Source organism: Aegilops tauschii, chromosome 3 (assembly GCF_002575655.3).
Source record: "Aegilops tauschii subsp. strangulata cultivar AL8/78 chromosome 3, Aet v6.0, whole genome shotgun sequence".
Classification (NCBI taxonomy): domain Eukaryota; kingdom Viridiplantae; phylum Streptophyta; class Magnoliopsida; order Poales; family Poaceae; genus Aegilops; species Aegilops tauschii.
In genome coordinates this window covers 618,692,755-618,715,532 of record NC_053037.3, presented here as the reverse complement: position 1 = coordinate 618,715,532, position 22,778 = coordinate 618,692,755, and the positions used below count along the sequence as shown (strand labels likewise).

General features: G+C 46.6%; 1 pseudogene; it reads right to left on the bottom strand.

The window, feature by feature from the left end:
- Nucleotides 1-4,555: 4,555 nt before the first annotated feature.
- Nucleotides 4,556-9,179, bottom strand: LOC109758103 (uncharacterized; annotated as a pseudogene).
- Nucleotides 9,180-22,778: the final 13,599 nt, after the last annotated feature.

The window sequence follows — 22,778 nt, the reverse complement described above, 5'->3', positions numbered from 1 at the left end:
TTTGGTGAATTTTGTAAGACTTAGAAAGTTAGTAATGGCGCACCACCTAAGAATGCGCCATTAGTAACCAGGTTACTAATGGCGCATCTGGTGTGTGGTGCGCCATTACTAGTTTTAAAAAAATATAAAAAAACATGTTAGTAGTGGCGCACCAGTGGATAGTGCGCCATTACTAGTTAAAACTAGTAATGGCACACTATTCCTTGGTGCGCCACTGCTAACAAATTTTTTTAATCTTTTTTTTAAACTAGTAATGGCGCACCGGCCACCAGGTGCGCCATTAGTAATGAGGACATTAATGGCGCGCCTGTATCTGGTGCGCCACTGCTATATAGCAGTGGCGCACCACATACATGGTGCGCCATTAATGTCCATATTAGCTATAGCCCTTTTCCTAGTAGTGAATCTAACGGATGGGTCTTATCCATCACATCATTCTACTAAGGATGTGATCCCGTTCATCAAATGACAACACATGTCTATGGTGAGGAAACTTAGCCATCTTTGATTAACGAGCTAGTCTAGTAGAGGCATACTAGGGACACTTTGTTTTGTCTATATATTCACACATGTATCAAGTTTCCGGTTAATACAATTCTAGCATGAATAATAAAAATTTATCATGATATAAGGAAATATAAATAACAACTTTATTATTGCCTCTAGGGCATATTTTCTTCAGTCTCCCACTTGCACTAGAGTCAATAATCTAGTTCACATCACCATGTGATTTAACACCAATAGTTCACATCACCATGTGATTAGTTCACATCGCCATGTGACTAATACCCAAAGGGTTTTACTAGACTCAATAATCTAGTTCACATCGCTATGTGATTAACACCCAAAGAGTACCAAGGTGTGATCATGTTTTGCTTGTGAGAGAAGCTTAGTCAATGGGTCTGTCACATTCAGAGTCGTATGTATTTTGCAAATTTTCTATGACTATAATGCTCTGCATGGAGCTACTCTAGCTAATTGCTCACACTTTCAATACGTATCCAAATTGAGACTCAGGGTCATCCGGATCAGTGTAAAAGCTTGCATCGGCGTAACTCTTTATGACAAACTCTTTATCACCTCCATAACCAAGAAATATCTCCTTAGTCTTCTAAGTAAAATTTTGACCGCTGTCAAGTGATCCACTCCTGGATCAATATCGTATCCCCTTGCCAAACTCATGGCAAGGTACAAAATAGGTTTAGTACACAGCATAGCATACTTTATAGAATCTATGGCTGAGGTGTTGGGGAACGTAGTAATTTCAAAAATAATCCTACGCACACGCAAGATCATGGTGATGCATAGCAACGAGAGGGGAGAGTGCTGTCCACGTACCCTCGTAGACCGAAAGCGGAAGCGTTAGCACAACGCGGTTGATGTAGTCGTACGTCTTCACGATCCGACCGATCAAGTACCGAACGCACGGCACCTCCGAGTTCAGCACACGTTCAGCCCGATGACATCCCTCGTACTCCGATCCAGTCGAGTGTTGAGGGAGAGTTTCGTCAGCACGACGGCGTGGTGACGATGATGATGTTCTACCGACGCAGGGCTTCGCCTAAGCACCGCTACAATATTATCGAGGTGTAATATGGTGGAGGGGGCACCGCACACGGCTAAGAGATCAATGATCAATTGTTGTGTCTATGGGGTGCCCCCTGCCCCCGTATATAAAGGATCAAAGGGGGAGAGATGCGGCCAGCCTTGGGGCGCGCCAGGAGGAGTCCTACTCCCACCGGGAGTAGGACTCCCCCGTTTTCCTAGTTGGATTAGGACTTGGGAGGGGGGAAAGAGGAGAGGGAGAAGAAGGAAGGGGGACGCCGCCCCCTTCTCCTTGTCCTATCCGGACTAGGGGGGAGGGGCGCGCGACCCAGCCCTAGCCGCCTCTCCTCTCTTCCACCTAGGCCCACTAAGGCCCATTATGTTGCCGGGGGGTTCCGGTAACCTCCCAGTACTCCGGTAAAATCCCGATTTCACCCGGAACACTTTCGATATCCAAATATAGGCTTCCAATATATCAATCTTTATGTCTCGACCATTTTGAGACTCCTCGTCATGTCCGTGATCACATCCGGGACTCCAAACTACCTTCGGTACATCAAAACATATAAACTCATAATATAACTGTCATCGAAACGTTAAGCGTGCGGACCCTACGGGTCGAGAACTATGTAGACATGACCGAGACACGTCTCCGGTCAATAACCAATAGCGGAACCTGGATGCTCATATTGGCTCCCACATATTCTACGAAGATCTTTATCGGTCAGACCGCATAACAACATACGTTGTTCCCTTTGTCATCGGTATGTTACTTGCCCGAGATTTGATCGTCGGTATCTCAATACCTAGTTCAATCTCGTTACCGGCAAGTCTCTTTACTCGTTCTGTAATACATCATCTCGCAACAAACTCATTAGTTGCAATGCTTGCAAGGCTTAAGTGATGTGCATTACCGAGAGGGCCGAGAGATACCTCTCCGACAATCGGAGTGACAAATCCTAATCTCGAAATACGCCAACCCAACAAGTACCTTCGGAGACACCTGTAGAGCACCTTTATAATTACCCAGTTACGTTGTGACGTTTGGTAGCACACAAAGTGTTCCTCCGGTAAACGGGAGTTGCATAATCTCATAGTCATAGGAACATGTATAAGTCATGAAGAAAGCAAAAGCAACATACTAGAATTTTTTGGAACAACAAACTAAAAAAGTGGTAGCATTTTAGAGAATTATAAAAAGTGGTAGTTTTGCTAACAATAGCCTATAATGTGGTAGTTTTTTTATATTTACTCGAACATTTGTAATGTCCACACGGAAATGCTTTCCACACACAAGGAACCTCGCTATCAACAAGATGGTTGCATGTCTTGCAAAGGCAATCCGCTGGAAAACAAAGCCAGACACCAAGCCAGTAGTCACCAATATTTTTTGTCTGTTTTCGATTCGAGTCTGCTCCCTTACCGCTCCGTATTCGTAATCCAATAAAATCTCCATTCGAATCTGCATCCTGTCACTATCAGCTCCGCTCCGAATCCGACAAAAAAAATATGATAGAGGATACGGAAAAAAAATACCTGATTCGTTTACATCTGATGAGAGCATGTGAACCCGCCAAAGGTCTGCATGCAATGCAACAATATAATCAATTCACAACCCTTGTATACATATGGTCGCAGTCCCGAGCTTCCCCGCCAACCCCTCTTTTTGCAGCGATGGCCTCTGCTTCAGCCCGCCACCCGTCCGACCTTTGGTGTTGTGCCTTCTCTTGGTGGGCGGTCTATCCTCGTGCAACTCCACAACTCGGAGCACCTCCCATCTCGGGGCGCAACTCCGACTCCGCACTTGTGCGTCCATCTCTGTTGTTGATCTTGGTGGGCAGCCGCCATCTGGAGCTTCCTCTGCCGCTATTTCCGTCTTAGTTTCAACGGCAGCTAGGGAAGCATAATCTTGGGGGCCATGTTGTGCAAGGAGCTAATTGCGGCTTCCTCTGATGCGGCGCTGCTATAATCCTCCCTCCCAAGAGAGAAGACTGTGATATTTGTGCGACTGAGAGACCTGGGGGGGGGGGGGGGGGGGGGGGGGGGCGGCGGGGAGGGAGTCTGTTTGTGTATAGATTTGAAGAGACCGTGTGTCTCATAGACCCCTATAGAGAGATCAAGACAGACCTAGGGAGATACATGCACACATGCATGTGTCAAGATCTCTACTTCTAATAGAGCAGTTGGTAGTCTCCGTTTCGGATTTTTTTTCGTCCCACCTCCTATTTTCGCTGTTTTCTTTTCGTAGATTTTTTTCATCTCCTCCCCACTTCACCGGTTTATTTTCGCGTCACCCTCTCACATAATGAAAAATCTGAACATATCAAAAAATTTCATGCTGGCGCAAATTATTTAGTAATATAAAATCAATCACGATCAATCTCTAAAGATCAAATATAAATTAATTAACATTACCTTAAATCGCTCAATCACATTAATTAGAAGGGTCTGTCTAGAACACATCTAGATGTGACATAGCTAATGTCCACTCTGTTTGTGGTCTATTTTTTATCCTAGTTTCTTTATTTTTTGTTGCTACATTATATACTTGTAGGAGCTTAGATGTGACATCCTTAAAAACATCTAGATGTGAATTAGACAAATTGTAATTAGAAAACAAATAATTGATTTTAAGAAAAATCGATCAATCACATTAAGTAGAAAACAAATAACCGATTTTAAGAAAATTAATGTGTAAATCATAACAAAGAGATCTCATCAGGCGGACGTGGCCCCTCGAACGCCCATGCACAGCCGCCCTGTTCCCTCTCCCCACCCAAAGCCGCCCTCTTCCCCACCGGCGCCGCCCTCCACTCACCCAAAGCGGGGAGGCCCCAGATCGAGTCGAGGAAGTCAGCGGGGCGGCGGCCAGATCCATCACGGCCCCATCTCGTCGAGATTGGCCGCGCCGGGAGAGGTAGATCATTCGCACCATTACTAATTTAGTATTATCGACCGAAGCCACTCGAAACCGCAGCGCAGCCATCAATCACCATCTTTGCTTTGCGCCTCACACGCCGGAGGTGAGCCACAGCGGCTCGTCGAAGTCGCCCAACGAATCGTCCGGGGCGGGGGCGCCCAGCGACGACGACTCCACGCCCAGCGCCGGGCCCCACGTCGGCGTGCCATTCTCGTAGGCGTTGCAGGTGAGCCTGCGCACACCGGAGCGGTCGCGCCGGCACACATACAGGTCGCCGTACGGCTGGAACTGGTTCGGCCCTGAGATGGGCTCGGCCACCACGCCGCCGAGGTTGGCCGTGAAGAGCAGCCACTCGCCGTCCGGGCTGAAGCACACGTGGTTGATCCGCTCCCTGTCCGCCTCCGTGCTCCCCGCCGGCCCGGCCACGTGCACCCGCCGCAGCCCCGTCCCGTCCGTCCACACCGGGTAGATGCTGAACACGGCGGCGTTGGCCGGCTCGTGCCGGTTGGAGGAGAACGCGATCAGCTCCCCGTCCGGCGACCAGCTCGGCATCGTGTCGATCCACTCGCCGTCCGTGACCCTCCGTATCGTCTCCTCCCCGCGCGCCGCGTCCACGATGTAGAGGTTCTTGTGGCCCGACCGGCCCGACCAGAACACCACCCACCGCCCGCACGGCGACACCGCCGGGAACGCGTCGTTGCCGGCCTCCTGCCGGGTCAGCTCCTTCACGGCCACGTCGACGTCGCCGCGGTCATCGGCGAGCTCGCTCAGGTCGAACTCGATGCGCGCCACCCGGACCGTCGCTTTCGGCGTCTCGAAGATGGGGCCAGCGGAGGTGAACACGACCCCGCTCTCGGTGGGGCTCCATGAGGTGTCGAACAGGTTGGGCTGCTTGGTGAGCACCCATCGCTTGGAGCCGTCGGCATGGAGGATCGTCACGCCGGGGGACTTGAAGAAGTCGCCGTTGAGGGCCAAGTACTTCGTGTCCGGCGAGAAGGACGGGAAGCAGCCGTGCACGCAGAGCATGCGGATGGAGCTCACCGGGCTGCGCACCGGCTGCCGGTAGGGGATCAGCGAGTCGCCCTGCGCGCCCGCGCCGCGGAAGCGGTGGTACCCGAGGCGCGCACCGGACGGCGAGAAGAAGGGGTTGTAGTGGTGCAGCTCCGGGTTGAGGAGAGAGGTAACGGAGGTGAATTGCTCCGTCTCAACTCAAGGTCGAACAGCTCGATGTGGCGCTCCACCCGCCCCTTCCGCCGCGTCGCCGCGGCGATCCAACGGCCCGTGGCGGCAGGGGTGAAGCAGTGCACGCCCGGCGGCGTCACGCGCGTCTCGGTGCCGCAGGGCTCGAGGGTCTCCGGCGAGATGTCCGCCCGGAAGACGCTCCACCAGCCGTCATCGACGACGAAGTGGCTGACATTGTAGGATAAATTAGTTTTAATTTTGAGGGTTCCTATCTATATTTTTTGTTTACATACAGTCTGAAACTCTAAATGTAGTATATACATGCATCAAGCCTTGCCAAGAACCCCTGTGGAAGGACAGGCAGCGTCACGTCTGTAGTATTGCAGGCAATCACGACCGTGGACAAGCTCGATGGAATCAAGCGAGGTGAGGACACCAAGCTTCCACATGCCTACTACGCCATGTAGCTACAAGCATTGCAGTTTATGGATAATAATGCTGATCTCTCTCTGCTTCAGGTATGAACAACTAGAGATGAATGTACGTCGAGAACTTCGTTGATAAACAGACCTTATTTCGGATGAGGGGAATCAGATCCAGAGTTCCAAAGTTCTGCTATCATATATAAATAGATAGATTACAATTGATTTTTGTGTACAGCTGCAGTACATTTCCGATGTATATGTGGTGTGAAAGAATTGTTGATAATAATGTGCACCTCACTCCGTTTCCAACTATCTGACACATTTTTCGAGATTAATATATTTTTGGCAGAGAAGGGATCATGGTTAGTCGATTGATGATAATAAAACATCTATTTTTTGCAACTGCACGCCTTCAATTCTTCACACATCTATGTTGAACTAAAATAAACGTTATTTTTATGACACATTCAGTTTTTGGATTTATCTAGGATGGTGGAAATGGGTGCAAATGTATGTGTTGTGCTGATAAAAGAACGCAAAATACAAGCAACTGAAATTAACAAACTACAATGGTATCATTTTAAACCTGGTAAGTTTCTGAAGTTTCTTTCATTTTCCCTATGCAACAGAGGATGGCATAGAAGTGTTCCTATTTGATAGCTCCCTTTGCCCTTTTTCATTTGTAACATTTGCATGATGCGGATGCCAAATGCTTTTTACTTCGCTGCACTATTGAAATTGAGCTGAATTACACTTCTCCAACATTGTTCCAGCTATAAGTAACTCCCCAGTGAATTTTTTATTGTTGTGCAATTAGGTCCACTTCTCATTCATGTTTTATATTACAGTTGCTGAGCATACATGTTATGCTTACCAACATGTGTCCTACTATCTTCGACCATTGCATGGCTTAAGAAATGGAGGACTAAACCTTATCTGGTAAACTTTGTGATGCTATCACCAATTCATTTTTGGCATACATTTATTGTTCTTAATTCTTGCTGATCATAATGCAGATGATTTAATGTACTAAGTAATGTTCCAATATCTTGCACTTACCTATGTTTTACATACGCACATTTTCTATCCATGTTCATGTATATATAACCAAATCTCATCGAAATATATCGCATGCAATTCCCGCAGTGGCATCATCTAGTACATATAAAATTCCAGTAAAAATAAATGGTTATAGAATTGCTTCTTCCTTTCAAGAATATAAGACGTACTTTGCCCATGCAGGCCAACTCTCCGATCATACCAGTAATATACGATGTTTTCCTTGTGGTTATGAAATCACAAGATGATTAGAAAGTGCTTTTAAGTACACATCTAGTGACCAATGTCATGTTACATAATCAGTGAATTGTGGAACTAATACATGAAAAACAACCTTTATATTGATCTACTCCAAACCTTCTAGATATCCGGATGGAATATCCACATGGGCGGACGGACAACACCAAGTGCATAGTAACCCCTTGATTGGTTACCTTCATCTTTTTTGTAATACGCACGGTAACCATCATCATTTACGGTCGTTAAAAATACCTTGGCGCCATTGGGGATCTCACTGTTTCGCCTTAGGCAACGATGGTGGGAGAAGTAGATGTGATTTTTCTGTATGTCGCAGTGCCCACCTGCTGGCACTTGCACTGCCTTGGAGCACGTTGGCCCCAAGAATAGCGCGTAGTCTCCGAAGCTATTCACCTCCACCCACTTGTACCGGCAGTCATAATATCTATAATAATTGTAATCGTGTATCCCTATGTTGTAGTGAACTAGCCTGAAAGCGGTGAAGCTCTTGTATGACCGATAGCCCCTCACCACCATCACAAGCTGGCCACGTAGCTCAACAATGTATCTGATGTGCTCGGGATGCTCCCTATAGCCCTGTAACATGCAAAACCGGTAGTGGATTTTCACGCGCACCGGCGCATCAGGTTTGTTGATGACAAACTCAAGCTTGATGAGATGCTTGGGGTTTTGGGTGGTGCCATAGAGCTCCCCATTGCAAAAGGCGACATCCATAAGATGATCTTTCCCACGCAGCCCTTGAATCGTCCAGCCGGCCTCGGGGCAGCCAACCTTGTAAACTGCGAGCTGGTGCATCCTGGTGACTCCGGCGAGGATACAACTACTTAGGGTGGGTTGCTCCGAGAACACGACCTTCCACAGGAGTAAAGGTTCATCCGTGTGCGGGCGTGTGTGGGGCGAGAACGCCACCTCTGCGCCTGTGAAAAAATTAATGATCTTGAATGGCGCCTGGGAGGAGGAGACCCAACCTCCCTCGTGGCTGCCCACGAAGCACCTTTGGACGGCCTCGCCGGGAAGAGAGAGCCGAGGCAGGACCACACCCTCTTCCGGGCAGTAGACGCGGTTCGTCCCGTGGGCGCCGCTCGGGTCAAGGATCAACCATGGGAGAGCGCTGCATGGCAGGTGCTGCGATGCAGCGGCGCGCCATGCCGTGCACACGGCGGTGAAGCGGACGCGGTCGATCGTGGTGGTGAGACGGAGGTAGCTTATGGACAGGAGATCGCGGGGAGGCTGGACCACCGCTCTGCTGCCGGTGTGTTCGCTCGAGCGCCGCCGCCGCAGGCTGTGGCGTTCGTTGACGTCATCTTTGGGTTGATCTTCTGATGAGTCTACAAAAAGCGTTGGCCGGTCGATGGTAGGGGATCGAGTTTATCGATGAGATGATATACAAGGAGGCTGTACGTACGGGGTTCGAACACAAACACGTATTTCCATACCTAACCGATCACGTACGTATCCGATCATATCTCTTCTAAAATTTCCATACCTAACCGATCACGTACGTACATATATACTCTACCATATATAGGCGTTGTTTTCCTCGCTGAGGAAACGCACCGGTTTTCTTTTCCCTCGAGTCCCGTTCGTGGGTTGCTCGATACATCAAGCTCGTACTTCCGCCTCCGCCTGCGGCGTCGGCGCCCAAGAGAATTCATCGGCGGCAGTGCCATGGTCCAGCCTTCCCGACGATCTCCTCACCGCCCCAGTAGACCGCATCCGCTTTGCCGCCGTTTGCACGGCGTGGCGTGCCGTCGCATCACCGCACCTGCCACGCAGCGGCGTTCTCCCATGGCTGATCCTTCACCCAAGCGGAGGCCACAAGACGGAGCGCGTGTACTGTCCTGAAGAGAGTGTGGCCCTGCCACCGCTCCATCTGCCCGGCGAGGCCGTCCACAGGTGCTTCGTGGGCAGCCACGACCAAGGCTGGGTCGCCACGTCTTCTCGGGCGCAGAGGTGACTCTCTCTTCAAAGAGTATGTTCCACACACTCCAGCGCAGGGGTGACGCGTTATTCTTGCGAAAGGTCATCTTCTCTGAGGAGCCCACTTCGAGTAGTTGCGAAAGGTCACCAATGTGCACGAGCTCGCATTCTGTAAGGTTGGCTCCCCTGAGTCCGGTTGGACGAATAAGAGGACTGAATGGCAATGATCGTCTCATGGATATCGCCTTTTGCAATGGCGAGCTCTATGGCATCACAAGAGACAGCAAGAGGCTCATCAAGTACGAGTTTGGTGTAAACCATCTCGAAGAGCTCGATGTTAACATCCGCTCGTTGTGCATGCTAAATAACTACAAAAACGGCCAAGACGAGCATGTGAGGTACATTCTTGAGCTACGTGGCAACCTTGTAATGGTGGTGAGTAATTATATGTTGCACAACAGCTTCACGGCCATCGGAAAAAACAACTTCACAGTTTTCGAGCTAGTCCACAGCCACAGGTATAGCTGGGCAAAGGTTGATAACATGAGAGACTATGCGCTATTCCTGGGGCCAACAGGCTCCAAGGCAGTGCGTGTGCCGGCAAGTGGGTCGGGTGAGATGTAGAAAAACCACATCTACTTCTCCCACCATCGTTGCTTAAGGCGAAACGATAAGATCCCCAATGGCGTCAAGGTATTCTTGAAGAGTTTAAATGACGATGGTTACCAAGTGTATTACAAGAAAGATGAAAGTGTCATGGATGGTATGAAAGGCATCATGTCTACAGGGTACTACGCAATGGGCGGTGTCCATCCCCCCATGTGGCTATTCCCTAAGAGATGTGCAGAGGATTAGGGTTTGGCTAGTGTATTATCCCACCATAAATTACTCTTTTTTTCCTGATCTTTAATGTCGTTTTCATGTGTTAGTTGGACAATTCACGGGTTATGTGACATGACATTGGTCACTACATCCATACTCAAGAGCACTTCCTACCGTCATGTGGCTTCATAACTACAAGGAAAACATTGTGAACATATTATAATCAGGGGCGTTAATTATATAAGGAGGGAGCAATTCTATAACCATGTTTCTGCAGGAATTATATATCTATCTTGACACACGATTAGATTAATCGACTGGACACATGTCTATTTATTTATCTATCTTAGCATTATCATTTTCTCATGTTCTCCATTTGGATTTGTATATTGCAATATGGCTCAAGCTATTCGCATGGATTCGAGGACGTGGGTTTGATTGTAGCAAATGCATGCATGCTTGGAAGTGTTGAAAAGAAATGAGAGTGAAGGAGACAGAGAAGTAAAAGTGAATAGTTGTTCTCATTGATGATGGCATTTACACATATATATAGCCCCCGAAGGGGTACGACTGAAGGGGTACGAGGCAACCGCCTCGGTTAGGAAAATCAGGGATTAATAGGATTAAATAAAACCTAACACTCCTCCTAATCCATGCTTGTTAGTGTAAGCATAATCATCTGGAAAACTCCTCCAAAACCCTGTGGGAAAAATGAGGATATATGCGTTTGATATGTTGCTAAAACTCCTGCAAACCCAGTGGGAAAATGATGTCTACTACACAAATTTATTTTTGTAGACACGTATTGGGTCTCCAAGCGCAGAGTTTTGTAGGACATTAGCAATTTTCCCTCAAGTGGATGACCTAAGATTTATCAATCCGTAAGAGGTGTAGGATGAAGATGGCCTTTCTCAAACGATCCTGCAACCAAATACAAGAAATCTCTTGTGTCCCCAACACACCCAATACAATGGCAAATTGTATAGGTGCACTAGTTCGGCGAAGAGACGGTGATAAAAGTGTAATATTGATGGTAGAAATATATTTTTATAATCTGAATAAATAAAAACAGCAAGGTAGCAAATAGTAACGGGCATAAAAACGGTATTGCAATGCTTGAAAATGAGGCCTAGGGTCCGTACTTTCGCTAGTGCAACCTCTCAACAATGCTAATATAATTGCATCATATAACCACCTCCCAAAGTGCGATGAAGAATCACTCCAAAGTTCCTATCTAGTGGAGAACATAAGAATAAATTGTTTGTAGTGTACGAAACCACCTCAAAGCTATTATTTTCGTTCGATCTATTCAAGAGTTCGTACTAAAATAACACAAAGCTATTCTTTCCGTTCGATCTTTCTACTACAAGAAATATGTCAACTTGCGACCATCACTATTGGTCACTGAAAGGTCATTGTTTTTCATTTGCGACATTTTTTTTGACCAAAAAACAGATGGTCAAAAGCTGACGGTCGTAAACTGAAATTAACGACCTTCTCACGGAGAAGGTCGTGGAAGGAAGTGACCAAAACAAAAGGTCGTTGAACACATGACCTTTTGTTTTGGTCGCTGGCTGTCTGCCCAGGCCACGTCGGATCCGACGTGGCAATCTGACGTGGCAAAAATGCGACCAAGTGAAAAGGTCGTTGATTAGAATCAGCCCCGTCCATTTCGGTGTCTATATGGGCCGAGCCCAACAATTCAGCCCATTTAGTATATTTATTTCTGTTAATTTTTGTCAGCTACATGGGCCAAGCTCAACTGGTCAGCCCATCAATTTTTATGCACGTTTGGCCTTTCAAGAGTATAGGTCAATTTTGTGCAGCCCATTTCTGGTTTACATTCAGCCTTTTTATACATTCAAATGATAATTCAATCCTGGAGTTGGTCCAGTACTCTTTTCAGCCCATTCACATATTCGTACAAATGATCCTCCTTTTCGACAAATTTTGCAAATAATTTCATGTTTCAGCACTACATATGTTTACATCACAGGCCATAATGTAGGGTAACGTAGCAGAAAACAAAAAAATTCCGACCTACGCACCAGCCCAGGACCACTATGCAGACTTCATACAAGGTTTGATCTTTTTCGTTACCGACTCGTAGCGCAGCGGGAAGTTGAGTCGATGACGATCGGCGGTGCAGATCCCCGCAGCTAGGATTTACAACCTCCCAACCACGAGGATGAATACCCTCATCTGCCCTTCGGACAGCCCTCCGGGAGGTGGTTGGACAGTCCCCCGGACGGTGTCGCGGACAGCCCTTCGGAAGGACCTTCGAAACTCGGACGGTTACTCGGACAGCCCTTCAGGAGGACCTTTGAAACTCGGACGGTCACACGGATAGCCCTTCGGGAGGCACTCTCGAACTAAGACCGAAACTACGATCTCTCTACAGAGTTGCACACATACGGTGCCATCTATCCGGCAGGGCTTCGCCGTCCAGAACTAGTTCCCACCGGAACACAGACAGCCTTTCGGCTCTACGAAACTATTTCGCGGGGAGGGAGAGAGAAGCCAGATCATTGCAATGGCACTTGTATGTGAGAAAGAGTAAGTGTGGAGAGTGCCTCCCCACCTCTACTTATAGGAAAACCCAAGGGGTAGGGGACACATGAAAAACCCAAAAATGCCCACACTTTATGTCACACATAAAGGGCATAAAGGGCATAAAGGGGTGACAAGTGGAGCCCCATGGAGGAGCTGCACCCTCCAACGTCCCACCTTCATGGGGGCCCCCCAAAGGGGTTTCCTTGATCCCCAAGTCCTTCTAGAAGCCTTTTGGGAAAAGCCCCAAAAGGTGGCTTTCCATAAATATCCCGAAAAGCACTTTCACTATTCACGACGACATTTTTCAGCGTCCGTGTGAACTGAAAATATTTATGTGGGCTTAGAACATTTCCAGTACCCACTGAAATAATTTTCAATGCGTTCCGAAACAATTCCGGATTAGTGATTTTCATCTGCGAAAAGCATCTGAAGTGGTTCCGGCAGCTCCGGAGCAATTCCAGCTTTTATCCCGGAAAATTCCAGAAAGTTTCCAGAATGACTCTGGCACCCTCCAAGAATTATCAGGCATGTGCCGAAACCAATTTGACTTAATAGTATATCCCGAAACAACTTTTCGATTTCACCGAAACTCATCCGATGACCTCTCTCTGCGGAACTTTTCCGTTGTCCGAAACTTTTCGGTGATTTTCTCTCAAACTCCCTGTCTAGTATTCAGCAGATAGATGACCCTTAAGCGTGTGACCCTATAGGTTCGGTGAAGTATAGACATGACCCGGAACCCCTTCCAATCAATGATCAACATCGGAGCCGTGGACACCAATATTGACCCCTATACCCACACGAATGAATATTGGAGTAAACCTCCAGTTGCAGTGAGCTATTCCTGTTGCTTCGCGATATGTCACAAACACCCGAGGTGAGATTTATTGCATCCCCGTGGACGAATATTTTTTCCACCATGCAAGTTACCTCGTTACCGGTTTTGTTCTCTTTTCTCGTTTCCGTGTTCCGGCATCCCAGTGATCAAATCACAAGGTGTCTGGCCAGAAGATTATGGATACCGTAACACCGCGAGGGCCCGAGAATATCTCTCCATCGTCGAAGGAGCAAATCCCAATCTTGAGCTATCAAGTTACTTCACATACTTTTCCATGAACCCGTGAGCCGCCGTAATAGCCACCCATTTACGGATGACGTTTAACAAACCCCAAAGTTCATGAAGCAAGCATGAAGAAACTCGATACTCTCATGGTCTAAGGAATCATGCAAATGTTAACCATATCTGTGTTATGTACCATTAAACTTGTGACGAATGTATCTCATAGCATAACATCAATTCGGGTCGATTCAACACAAATGTTCTTCTAACATTGTGCCCTCAAAGTTGCTGGCATAGACATGCCCATGATTGGGAAAACATAATCATCATGCAATACTTGAGCTAGTCTTAGAGGCATGACTAGGAATACATTTTACCGTTTATTATTCCACACGTGCACATGGGTTTTCCCCAGAGCCTTTATGGATATACGGGCTCGAGAACCACAGCAGTTATGGCATGGAACATAAACATACTCATGAACTTGGAGATAAATAATATCATTTATTATTGCCTCTCGGGCATATCTCCTACAGACTCCCACTTGCACTAGAGTCAATAATCTAGTTAATGCTAATGCCCTTTACACCTATGGCACACCGGTGTAAAAAATGCTTCGCATGTGGTATAGCCTGATGTCCATCGGATCTGACAATTTCAGCTCCGTGTGTATCTCTGCATATCCTCGCGTTTTCACGCTTTCACAAAATGCATATTTTGTGCGGACTTGGCTTTGTATAAATGTGAATCATTGGTCGAAACCTGATTACTCAGACTGAATTATGAAGAAACTATCTGCAATAGTGTCCCACTGACCAAAGCATTTCTTGGAACCATACTAAGTTCATGAATGAACTATATGATTCAACATCTTTGTCTTTGTTGCTTCTAAAGCGGCAACATACTTCGCCTCTGTTATAAAATTCGCCACAGTAACTTGTTTGGAACAATTTCAACTAACTGCACCACCATATTGTGTGTTACACAAAACCTTCAATTTAAATCGAAAATCGCATGGTGAAATGATGAAGATTGTATCGATTTAACCTTTTACAACGAACTCTTCATGATCTCCACTTGCGAGAAAACATGTCATCAGTGCTACTTTAGTACTCAATGATCCTTTTTTCACTGTTGTCCCATGATCAGTACTTTTGATCACTTTGGTATCTATACTCGCAACAGCTTGGAAGTATTGGACATATCTGGTTGTTTTACATACCATGGAATACATGATTAATCCAAAGACATGAGTGTGTAGAATTTCCATCATGTATTTTGCTCATCAGTGTTTTGGGACACCGATTCTTGCAAAAACTCTTTCCATGTGACTTTGGCAAGAATCACTTCTTGTCGTTCTTAATACTAAATGGTTTTAGCACCTTGTCAATATGTATTTTTGCTCAGCCCTATTAGGTAAATCTATCTCCATAGATCATTATGCCTAATATCAAGGCTATTTAGCTCAAGCACTTCATCGAAAAACTATTTTCAAATGAAGTCCTAATTCGTGTCAAGAAATTTATTTCCAATTAACAATGTGTCAAGAACACCAGGTTTTCAGAAATATTATTATGCTCCCACTTACTTTCTTGAAACCACAAGCATCTTCGTTGCCCATTGATGAAGTCAAACCCCTTTGACCATTCCATCAAAAACGAAGATTCCAACTCCATTTTGCTCTCTTCTGTCCATTGCTGGAACTCTGAAGCTAGCATACTTACTAGCATCCTCTGGACCGACAAAATACTTTGGATTGTATCACATACAAGTCCTAGGTTGTATTTCCATTTCATGGAAATTCTTTTGTCATCCATGTTTCATATCTCAAGTTTTGAATATGTATTAATTGCTAGTTTAACGAACCAACTTTAAGCATTGCTATGGTGAGAGAATCTCATTGTAGTCAACTCCTTGAACTTGTTATTGCAATAAGTCGAGCTTAATGGATAAAATATTTTTATCCGTATTAGTTTATAGTCCCATTACAGTCCGTTAGAATCAAAGTCTTTCGGAGGGTTTATCAAGATTTAAATCTTGAATCATTTATGGAAACTATCTCGGATTATATTGGCATTTAGCCAATTCCGGAGTCAGGGCCCATCAACGCTTCCTTGTGTATCATAGGTATACTGTTGTCTAACAACAATATCTCGTTTGCGCACCTGAGAAGTTTGCACGAGCTTAGCCAACGTTGTTCAGCTGCAAGTTCGACCGAAGTCCATACATCTCATGTAGAGGCTTTCGTATCGGTCGCAGTAGGAAACTCTGGAATCACTTCCAAGGTTCCTTTCCTTTGACCTGATGACAAAGATACTTGTTATCTCGTCGAGTTGCACTATCCTCCCACTTACCCTTTTGCAAGAACTATTCTCTTTAAACGTCTTGTGGCAAAAATCCTTTGCCTCGGTATAGTGGTGGGGGAATACCCAATGACTTGGGATAACTTACAAAGTAGCACTTGTCTGATTTGGAATAGGTTTGTAACCTTTTACACAAGCCCCATATTCCAAATGTTAAGAAAAGATATAACATGGTTAGGCGTACCATACCATGCCGTCATTTCAACAGACCTGATGGAGCTCTTTTCAGTGTAAAAGCCGCAGTCTCTAAAGCATTACTCTTTAAAAGTGATAATGGCAAATTTATTTATGTCATCTTTTAACTTACCATGTCATAAATGGTTTGATTACATCTTCACAAACATTCCACTCATAGTGGTGTTCCGGGAGGTGTAAGTTATGAAACTATTTTCACCACTCATCAGAAGTTCGCTAAACTTGTAACTCGGATATTCCTTTCTGCAATCAAATTGTGGAAACATAATTTCCTTGTTACAATAACTTCTACTTCATTTTTGAAAACCTTTGGAATGATTTCAAAAGATCCAGACTTACGTCTCATCAAGCAAATATCCATATATCTACTTGAGTCATTTCTGAAGATATATAAATCCACTACTTGCAACAACAATTATTGAACTACACACATCAAAATGTATGATCACCAATAAGTTTGTTGCTCGTTCCTTATGGCCTGTGAACGGTATTTCAGTCACTTCCCTTTTCGGAGAAAAGTTGCAAGTGTCAGAAGATTCAAAATCCATCATAATGGAATTTTTCCATGCGGGTTTCTCCAATGTGACCAAATGCAGTGTTATGGATGTATCATTTTGCCATCAATATTCATAACATACATCCCATCTTGGATGGAAGCATGGCCCTTCATGTTATTCGCAATACTGAACAACAATTGTTCTTTTATGAACAACCCTTTCGCAATAAAGATTGTGCAATGGGCTAGAGTGTAAGAAACTCTAAAATGAATTTTGAAAGTAAACACAGGGGTAATATATTAATATCATTATTCATAACATACATCTCATTCGTAATGAAAGTATGGCCTTATGTTTATTCATAATACTGAACGTCAAAAGTTCTCTTATGAACAACCTTCTTGCAAGATACTTTATGCAATGGGCTAGAGTGTGTAAAACTCTAAAATGTTTTATGAAAATGAATACATAGGGTAATACACCGATGGAAGATATAGTAACATTTACTATGTTCCATGTGTATCTAAACCTCATTCCTGGCCAGTCTTTCAGGCCATGGCAATGTGGTAAACACATAGAACATATCATCTCCGGTGAAAAACCAGTAATTTATTTATATTGCAGATTATGCAATATAAATACATCTTAATGTTGCAAAATTAATAGATTGCAAGAAGGTGGCTCGAAATCATTAGTGTGAATCTCAAATTGCTAAGGATGACACCTTGAATTTTGCATATGTATTTGCAAGAAATTGAAAATCTCAATTGCAAATAGATGTATTATTCAACATGTGTTTAACATGAAAATAGATACATCACAGAAATATTCTGGAATGCTGCGTACTCAGTACTATAAAGATACTGAATATACTTTGCAAGAGTTTTAAAATCTTAAATGCAAATACACGTAATTAATCTCGACACATGGCAAACGTGCAAATATATTACATCAATTTAGCATCTGGAATACATCGGTACTCAACAGAAAACAGTACTAAAATAGTTGTACTAAATTTAACAATCTAAACAGGAATAAAACTACTGCTTGGAACTAGTGTTATTTGCTCACATACTGATCTAGTACTAATGCATCGATCAAGCAAATAGCAAAAAAAAAAAAAAATCCTGTTGATGCCTACTGTCGGCAGCACATGGGTGCCCAGCGACAACACATGGGCTCCAGCGGCGCTGGTCAAAGGAGTGGATAAGGAGAGCCAACCGAAGGGGAAAAAATCCCAGCGATTCATCCCCAAACTCCCGATAGCACCGAGACGGACATCTCCATGGCCGCATTACAGGCGACGGGAGGAGCTCCCACTGCGCCTGTTCTCGTCGGAGGATCCTCCGGGTAGTGGAGTGCCCGGCGCGACGCTGTTGGAGACGCCATTCGCGAGCCCGAGCGCGGCCGGGCTCCACGCGCCGGCACCTGCCGGCCTCGGCCGCGGCCGCTTGAACGCGAAGCCGACGGCGCGCTGGAGAGGGTGGCCGGCGTCCGGGACGGTAGGCGCGGTGGCGGCCACGGGAAGTCGGGAACGGCCGTCGGTGGCGCGAACCTCTCCACCAGCGGCACGACGGCCGAACTGACGGATGGCTTGCATGCGGCAACGAGCGACGAGACGGCAACGAGGGCCGTCCTCGTGGCTGAGGCGAAGGAAGGAACGAGATGAGGCCGAACATCTTACCGTCGGCGAGTGCTCGCTCCCTTTCTCTCGTTGGTTTTGCTCTTCCGTAGAACTTTTTTTTTTAGGTTCTCTTCGGTAGAACTAACATGGCTGATAACGTGTTGAAAAGAAAGGAGAGAGGAGACAGAGAAGTAAAAATGAATAGTTGTTTTCATTGATGATGGCATTTACATATATATATATATAGCCCCCGAAGGAGTACGACCAAAGGGACGCGAGGCAACCGCCTTGGTTAGGAAAAATAGGGGTTAATAGGATTAAATAAATCCTAACAGGAAGTCCAACTTGCCCGTCAACCCCTTTCACATCCCATTATGTCGCTGGGTTTTTTTAAGTCCATTTCACCAAAATGTTATGTGCCCACTCAACAATGTAAAAATAAAATTATGTGCCTTGATAAAATTTGGCAATGGCAACCCCGGCTTGTATTTGGGTCAATTTCATATTAGTTTGTTACTTTGTGAACTAGTCAAAACACAGCAGGGGCAACTGAATTATTTTTACTTTGTGAACTAGTGAAAACACAGCAGGAGGCGACCTAGGTTTTACTGGTCCGCCGCCGGCCGCCTCCCCGGCGGCGGTTGTGGCGCCAGCGTTCTTGTCCCAGGACGGCATCCCCAAGTCGCCGTGGCTGGTTTTTCGATCTCTTCCTTGGGTTACTGCTGTCTTGCAACTCGAAGTAGATTCGTTTTTCTGGCTTTTGATCTTCCGAGGAGCATGTCCTGCTGGAAGTTTAATGAATCGTGAGGATTTGTGAGCTTGTCTTCTCTAGGTTGGATGCGGTCTGTTACCTGACGGTTTGGAAGGCTTAGTCGCCTGCATAGTTTCTTCACCTTGTGCCTTCACCAAAGTTTCCGTCTATTCCCTTTGATTTTTTTTAATTTTTTTTGCAGGGAAAGAGTATTTATATTAGCTAACAATAGAGATACAATCAGAGTTGATGGCAGCAGCAATTTCTGGGGGAAATTACGAAGCCACACTGCCGTTTTCAGTTGCTCTCTACCTAACTTTGCTAAGCCGTGAATCCCTTTGATTTGAGGTGAGGTTAATTTAACATAAATACTGAATGCACCATCTTCACGATGCTAAGCTCCACACAGAACCACGACGACAACTGGATATGAGCTGCCGTTGGTGAGCATGCATACATGATCATCATGACGCCGTCGTCCTCCCCCAGCACAAGCAGTTGTCCCTCGCTCTCGAACAACTCAGTGACCTCGTCTCTTTCCTCGGCCACGGAGGGGATCGTCGACTCCATCCGGCATGTTGGAGTTGTGTCGAATATAGTGTACAAGGTAGGTTACAGTTGGACTTGTAGCTGTATTGTGTTTAGGTAGGATATGGAGCCGTGTCCTAATAGGACACTTGTATCCTAGACCTTTCATATATAGCGAGGATAGACACATGATGTAACCTATGCCAACATAACAGCACAGGCGCGCAAGGGGGAGCCGGCGGCGTGTGCCGGCGCCCGGGTGGCCGGTGTGCGGTATTGTGACGGTGTCACGGGGAGGAGCGCCCGTAGTCAAGCCCCGGGGATGTAGCCATATCGGTGAACCTCGTTAACAAATCTCGGTGTCGTGCCTCGTGTGATTGGTTGATCCTCGGATGATCGACGGTATGCCTCGGAATTATTCTAACAAGTGGTATCAGAGCAAGGTTTTGAGGTCCGGACATGGCAGATTGTTGATCTAGAGGAGGAAGAATATCGACAGAAATCGGTATGATGCGGTTGTGATACGGGACGAAGGACGTCGGCGAGTTGCGATCTAAAGCAGAGTTGGTCGTATTGTAATCTTCGATGAAGCAATTGGAAGCAGGCAGAGTTGTCGGCGAGATCGGTTATAGCAGCATCGAATGGCGCAAGCAGCCGGCGGATTGATTGATGCAGCACCTGAAAGCGGCTGGTCTGGTGCGCGTTGGCGCAGCGTTCGTGAGGTCCAGCTAAGCAGCGGCTTAGCAGGAGCCCGTGGCCCATGTGTGGCTGTTTGGTCAAGCCTGGTTGACTAGGGGAGGCGTACGGACTACGGAGGACTGGGGCTGCATTACTGTACGACGCGGAAAGCTATGAATCCGTACGAGAAGACTGTTGTTGGATATGCGAGACAAGTTGAGATTTGTTTTGAAAAAAAAGAGGACACGGAAAGAGGCAGCAGCAGAATGAATCGGCAAAGGAAATCATTGATACATGATTCACGTCCATTGGAAATAGCAAGGCTGTGGCAAGGCAAAAGCTAGCACGTGAGTTGAGCCTAATAGCTAGTACACGTGAGGACCAGAATGTTTTTTGGTTGGAACTGCTGTAGTACGCGGAGGCTGTTCGTGTACTTGAGGCATCGCGTGGAAAGTTTGGATAATTTTTCACAGGGTCAGCCATATGAAGAACCATGGTGCCAACGGGTACCAGGTTCGGGGTGGAGAAGTTCATGAAACTAAAAACTTTGGTTATGGCAGACAAGGGTGAAAGTTTTGATGGCACAACAGTGATGCTTGAAGGCGCTGCAGGAAGTCAGGTCAGCTAAGATGGAATTATTATGTGATGGATGGAAATTTGCAGAAGACGATTTGGGAGCCTCGAGCGTGCCATACAGTCGAACGAGTTCGGCTGGGTCGGACTAGGCAGTCTGACGGATCGACGTGACTCGGTTGGAACAGAAGACGGTGGTGGGATCGGCGAAGACGACGTAGGAGCGTGATGCTGATGGTGACCGACTTCTGGGCATGGAAACACGTGGTGCACATGCCCGAGGCTTGTGCGGCTTCGACAAGACTATGGCGCGGGATTGATTCAAGGTGGTGTATACACGGAGCTTGAAGTCGATGAGGCGCAGGGGTGGATTGATCATCTACCATGGAGTCATGTTGAAGGTGGAGCTGGATTGAGGGCCTACGGCATAAGTCGACGGGGCCGAAGCCTATTCAGCAGGCGGGAAAAAGCGAGTGACATGCAGTTCGGACTGGAGCCCAGTGGTCTGATGGAAGCGTGAAACTCGTCATCGGTCGGTGATGATCGGTGGTACTCTGCAGTGGGGGTTGAGTGGTGTGGGTTCGCGACCCTTGAGACTCGACCGGGACAACAGACGCTCGACGCGGTAATAGCGGCGAGGCGTGCGGTTAGCACGGGGCATGGAGACGGGCCAGGGCTCTGGTGGTCATACATGTGGTGAGACAACTGCGAATTTGACTCGGAATGACAACAAGCAACGGTGAAATTCCTCCAAGTTTCAGACAGGCGGTCAAGAAAGGAGCGGTGATGTTGAGTTCAGGTAACTCTTATGTGTGACACCCAATATGTGAGTTGTTCACTTTCATGCGGGTCAGTGATCAGTGTGTGATGGCGTTGGACGGATACTCCCGAAGTTGGGAGCACAAAGTAGAGTAACAAGGAACTTAATTTTGCTCGAGTGTTGACTGTGGTCAAGAAAAGAAGGGACTACAAGTTGCAGGTGGAGTCGCATGGAGTCTTTGGAGTAGCAGCGGTACTCATGGGATAAGCTCAAGTCCAATGTACATGGAAGTTTGATGCATTGACGAACTCAAGGTGGTGAAGAATATTCGCCAAGGTGGAGTTTGTTGGAGTTGTGTCGAATATAGTATACAAGGTAGGTTACAGTTGGACTTGTAGCTGTATTGTGTTTAGGTAGGATATGGAGTCGTGTCCTAATAGGACACTTGTATCCTAGACCTTTCATATATAGCGAGGATAGACACACGATGTAACCTATGCCAACATAACAGCACAGGCGCGCAAGGGGGAGCCGGCGGCGTGTGCCGGCGCCCGGGTGGCCGGTGTGCGGTATTGTGACGGTGTCACGGGGAGGAGCGCCCGTAGTCAAGCCCCGGGGATGTAGCGAAATCGGTGAACCTCGTTAACAAATCTCGGTGTCGTGCCTCGTGTGATTGGTTGATCCTCGGATGATCGACGGTATGCCTTGGAATTATTCTAACAAGTGGTATCAGAGCAAGGTTTTGAGGTCCGGACATTGCAGATTGTTGATCTAGTGGAGGAAGAATATCGACAGAAATCTGTATGATGCGGTCGTGATACGGGACGAAGGACGTCGGCGAGTTGCGATCTAAAGCAGAGTTGGTCGTATTGTAATCTTCGATGAAGCAATTGGAAGCAGGCAGAGTTGTCGGCGAGATCGGTTATAGCAGCATCGAATGGCGCAAGCAGCCGGCGGATTGATTGATGCAGCGCCTGAAAGCGGCTGGTCTGGTGCGCGTTGGCGCAGCGTTCGTGAGGTCCAGCTAAGCAGCGGCTTAGCAGGAGCCCGTGGCCCATGTGTGGC